We start from the raw sequence: 5863 nt of genomic DNA on the forward strand, positions 1-5863 counted from the left end.
GCAACCAACTCAGAAAATAGTGCAAAGGTTACTTACAAGATAAACTAATAGCTATGTTAAGCTATCACTTTGTAGAGCCAATAAAAAAGAAGAAATAAATTATATTATTTCCACAATCTGTATGGGCAGCCCAACAATACCAAATCAATAATAAAACATTTTTAATTTAATTTCCTTCTCTTTCTCTCTTTCTGCTTGTGAAATTTTATCCCAATGGGGAAATCTCCTTGGGATATATCATAAATATAAAAAAAAGTGAAAGTAGACAATATAATAAATGTTTTATTTTCATTTGTTAATAGATGGTTGGGTTTAGCTCACTTATGGTTTGACCACATTCTACAACATGGACAATGTTTCTTAAATTCAGTTTTCATATAAGGCCAGCCATTTCCACTCATGTAGGCTATGCTTTTACACACATGCACAAACACATAATGATTGCAATATAGCTTTAATTCATAGAATTTTATAGCACAATTCAAGTCCAGCTCTTAAGGCATCGTTATAAGCCAAATACAGGTCTGACTATGACATCAGATAAAGACTTTGAAGCTATTTAAACAATAGCAACTGATAATAACAAACAATAAACACATCAGATCTTGATTACAGTGGTTTTCACCTAGGCTTCACATTGATATTGCCCACAAGCATGAAGATTTGATAGGTTTGAAGTGGGAGCCAAAAAACTGTCATTTTTGAAGTTCCACAGGTGTTTCTGATAAAATTTTAAGGTTGAAAACCATCACCTTATTAGACCCTTACTGTGTGCTGAGCCCCGTGCTAAGTGATTTACACTCATTATCGCCTTAAATCCTCATTACCGTGTTGGCCAAGCTTTATAATTCCTCAGGTAAGGAGACTAACACAGAGAGGGAAGTTGAGTAACTTTCTCAACCTCTTAGAGCTGGACTTTAAAGTTAGATTTCACATATCTGTGTGAACACAGATATCCATACTCCTGGAATTCATCGTATACAGTCATGTCCATGAATAAATTAAAACTAAGGCTCAGATGAAATGAGTTCACAGAGAATTCAAACCAAAGCAGCAGTGTTTTCAATGGCCACCTCTGCTGGCTTCCATGACCCTCTTGCATCCAATGGCACAGCAATCATTTCCAACAGAAAACTGATTTAAGAACCAAGACCTTGAACTCTGAATTCCAAGGGTCATGTTGAGTTTTGCTGTGCCCTATAGAACATAGTCACCGTGATGTCTCCAAGGGTGTAATCCACAAATAAAGAAGGCTCTGTTAAACAAATATCACAGAGTTAGTCTTCTCCTCTCTGCTCTTTCCATCATTCTGTCTGCTGGTTCTTTGGAAGTTTGTCCTGTCTCCTGGCTCTAACACCTCTATATCTTTCCAGCAGAACCTCTGCTACCAGGCTCTTAGCTTCCTACTAAACTTAGTTCTTGGATCCCAGGCTGAGCCAACCACTTTCTGATCCCCCACTGGGAGCTGGAGTCAATTCACCACCTGGGCCAGTAAGGCCGAGCACTAGTGTTTCTTCAGACCATAGAACAGGGCTGTACTTCCATACTGTCTCATATGTATCACACCAATATAATGCTTACACTATAGATTTACATGTCTCTCCCAGAAAAAAAGAGAACACAAAAAATCATTTATTTACATAACTCTGAGGACTAAGTTGAGGGAGAAAAAATGGTCATATCAGAGAGCTTGTATGTCTAATTTAAATACAACCATCCAGACCACCAAAAATGGTGTCTTTGGGGTATTAAGTGTGAGCCCAAGTTTGTGGGGCATAGAAGAGAATTAACTGTGTGTGCTGTCCACCTTTCAAGGGAAACAAAAGTTTATCCTCTGTACTTAGAGTGGGAGACACCTGAATGAAAATCTCACCATTAATATGTGAATTCTGGGTACTTTAGGCTAAAACAAACACTTAATATGAGCAAGCTATGTAAAAGTTAGGAATTGCTGATTGAAGAGTCATTTTGATAGCGATGGACAACATCAGTGTGGTGCCTCAGCAAAGACCTCTGCTTCTTGCATGTGATTGCATGGTAATCTTACCCAACTAGTGTTTTCTTAATGTCCTGGGGAGCCTGATCATTGTAAATTACCTGTGACATCTCATTAATCCTCTTTTTCCTCACAAACGCATAATTAATGGTAACATTGACAATAATACACAAATTAGCTAAGTGACGCTTTATGGTGTTGGTTTTGATTAACGTCAGGAACCCAAAAATGACATTAATGTAATGCAGATCCCAAAAGGCAGTATGCACTTTGACCCCAGACATACATTTCGTTTGCACCATCACCAAGATTAATCCTCCCTCTGGATGAAGACGAGACAAAACTCTGGCCACTGGCAGTGTGTGCCAGGCTGTCGAGAAACAAACCGCCTCAACTGCATTTGTTTAAGAAGGAAATCTTAACGCATAGGAAACAACAGCAGAGTGTCACTTCCCATTGTCTAGTTAGGACAAAGATAAATGAGGCACTGTCAGCCTGAGATCAACTGCTTCTCCACTAACTTCTATTATTTGCTTATTTGTGGACCAGTGTTTAATTAAAAATATACCTAGATACGTGAACCACATGACAAAGTGATTGACCACTTCTATTCCACTATAAACGAGGTGGGTTTGTTTTGTGTTTTTTTTTTTTTAAATGAAAACTGTGTTGTATATGCATTTCAACATGCAGGATCTCTCCAGGATTAATTCTTATTAACCACAAGAGGGTGAGAAAAAAATCAATGACTGAGAAAATATCCTTTGTCTTTGACCTGAGTAGTAAAGAGAAAACAGAAGAAGGAGTCGAGATGGCATAAAGTTTGCTTTGGAAGTGAGGTATCTTTGCAGATGAGAAGGAATTCTATGATTTGAATTCCGAGATCCTTTCCCCAGGTTACAAAGGCAGGGCATACCCACACTAAGTCAGTGGAAGAATGACCCTGTTACAGCAGCATCAATCTCTAAGGTCAGGTTTAGTCATGAGATGTTATTATAATCCCGCTTCCCTGGCCGTGATTTTCACAAATCCTTGTTGAGCGCTCAATCTTTTTAACACCCCAAAGAGGTGGCGTATGCTAATTTTTTTAAGATGAAACCTCCTCTTTTCTTCATAACAATTATTTATAGCCGAAAACCCCTAATGGTATATATAGTTTTTGAAAATAATGCAACCGTTCCATTCTTGATTAATTTGACACCTATTCATTTAGGCTATTTTTCAAAGTGTTGCGACTAAACCCCAGCCCTGGCTAATGATCATATTCCGTTTCAATAATGGAGTAGGAAGAAAAGCCATATTTCTGTGCTTTGTTCTTTTATTCACATAAATAACTACCATTTTGAGAATGCTTTATGGGCAAAAATATACAACACATAAAGCAATGTTTTAAAATTTGAACTAAATCCACCAGAACTGGAAAGATCACCAAAATTACAAACCGTTGTTAATCATTTTGATTTTTTTCAAAAGATATTTATAAAACAAAACAAGAAAATCCTAAAGGAACATTTTAGTTGCTATGGGCATGCATTTTCAATTATAATACCCCTAATTCCTCCTATCCCCAGTAAGAAAACAGACTGTCTCACAACTGCTTTTCCTAGCAGTTTAATTTTGAAAAATCTCTCATCTGTCCCTGCTTGCAATAGATTGGCCTTATGGCTAGGTTTCTCTCATTTTTTTTCTTTCATATTTTTCAGTTAAAGTTAAAAGGAGTAAAATCATCTATTTCCAGAGGATTTTGCATGTTTGCTCATCTGAATATTATTTTTAAATGGAGAGCAGCTCATTTCTCTTACATCAACATATTAAGTGTTAGCTACGCCAACTTCTAGCAACACACAACCCACTGTAAAGCAGACTGGAGCTAAGGAGGAGGGGGATTCCTCCAGAAGTCGTATTTTCACTCTGCCTAACTAAACTATAAATTGAGATTACGATAATAAATTATTTTTATGATCTGGGAAGGAAAAGGTGTGGGTTGACTTTTCAAAGATATTTGGGTTTAATTCATATGTTAAATAGACCAAGGATAACCAAGCGTTAGAAGAAATTAAACCTGGCCCTATATTAAATAGAACCCCAAATTAGGCACTCACCACCAAATTAATTAGTAATTGATAAACTCACTAGAAATATATCATTTCTTCATACTGCAAAGCCAAATAGGATGATTGAAAATTTCAAATACAAAAAAAAAAAAAAATTAAACAAACGACCCTGACAATCTTTTAATCAGAGCTATTGTTTACAACATGGCTTTAAGGTCGTCGTAGTAACATGTTTAACTCGTTAAAAACACTCACCCAGCTATAAAACTACTTTCTTAGGTCGTTTGATTCCTCTATAGCAAGCTGAAACCTCCCCTTAAATGTCTTCATTGACATTTTTCCAGCAGTTACAATGGCTCTTAGTCCAAATGTATCATTTTCTCATTTCATCTTCAGTTCTCAGAGCAATCTCTAAAGTCACAATTTTACATGAATCCCTTTTCAGGTTTAAATGCAGTACACTAACTTTTAATAAGATCCCCGAGGTGCGGCAAATAAAGAGGCCGCTTGTGGGAAAGTCTGTTTACCTAAGAGTTTAATCGGATATTTCCACACCACAACATTCTATAGACATGGTTTTTGCTTTGAAAACATAATCTTATCAGAGGGTAGTTGGTGTAAAATTCCTGTCTGTTTTCCTACCTTTGAATGTGAGCTCTATTTATAAGGTTCCATAAATGATGTCTACAGCTAAGGCATTTCCTTACACCCATACAATTAATATAAATGCACATAACACTTTTAGCAGGATGTCAATTTAGTTCCCCTAACAGTCTAACCTTATGAAAGTGTCCCCTTTCCATTGGAGGAAAAGGCATGACAGCATGGTTAAAGCTGCATCTGAATTTGTCCTTCTGGTTTTTTTCCTCTGGCTGATTTTTTTTCCACAATACACAAAGGAGATGGAGTCTTCACTTGTGTCCTCCAGTGAAGGTAAGACTGCCCATGAAGGAAATACACACCTCTCTCTCTGGATGGAAAACCTAAAGAAACTTGGTGACCAAAATGCAAACACTTAGTTCTCCTGACTGTATTTTAAAATGCAACTGTGGTTTTTCCATAAATCTGTGTGATGAAATATTTCATAACATTACATAAGTTCTTCCATGGCTTTTTTTTTCCCAATGCAAGAGTGGTTTGCAGAAAGTCGCAATGTTCCACTTTTTCAGCGAGTTACTTTTACTTGGAAGTGAATCTACAATTTGTGGGAAAATAATAGTTACTTAGGCATAGCAGACTTACCTGTTGCTCTCTGAAAATTCTCAACCGTGAAAGTGTAATTTTACTTCAGTTTTTAGGACATACCACCAATGCGTGGGGCAGGAGAGGTGGTCATAAACAGACCCTCTGGATCTGCGTTTGGTTCAGAGTTTTGTTGACAAGTGGAAACAAAGCCACGTGACTTAGAGTCCAAAAGGGCATCCTGACGCACACCTCAACTTTGGTGTTTTGGGGTAATGGCCCTGTGGAGACTGTCTTTACTAAGGGTCTTAGTGAGTGCTCTTCCTGTATTTTTCTACTAGGGATGTCAAATAAGGTTCAAAAGAATGTAAACTGTAATGCAGTGACGTGCACTAAAAATAGCCCTATAAATCTGTTCATTTTGTTTAGATAGTCTCCAGAGTTGTAAAAAGTAGGACTGCTCAGCTTTATTATTGTTTTGGAAAAACTAATTCTGTAGAGAATAGACCACTGACGATACTAGATTACTTTTCAGAAGATTTATTAAGGCTGTCCGTAGTCTTAATTTTTTTTTTTTAAAGGAAACTTTATCCTCTATTTTTTCCTAAATCCAATAGAATCCTCAATGGCC

General features: G+C 37.0%; 1 long non-coding RNA gene across 1 annotated transcript in view; it reads right to left on the reverse strand.

The window, feature by feature from the left end:
• Window positions 1-266: 266 nt before the first annotated feature.
• The window catches only part of LOC116090669, a 22817-nt gene continuing 17220 nt past the window's right edge, over window positions 267-5863 (reverse strand). Inside the window, exon 3 of the long non-coding RNA XR_004118773.1 lies at window positions 267-1255. This is a non-coding gene — a long non-coding RNA (uncharacterized LOC116090669). The remainder of the gene's footprint in view (window positions 1256-5863) is intronic.

Source organism: Mastomys coucha, unplaced genomic scaffold (assembly GCF_008632895.1).
Source record: "Mastomys coucha isolate ucsf_1 unplaced genomic scaffold, UCSF_Mcou_1 pScaffold15, whole genome shotgun sequence".
In the NCBI taxonomy this organism is placed as follows: domain Eukaryota; kingdom Metazoa; phylum Chordata; class Mammalia; order Rodentia; family Muridae; genus Mastomys; species Mastomys coucha.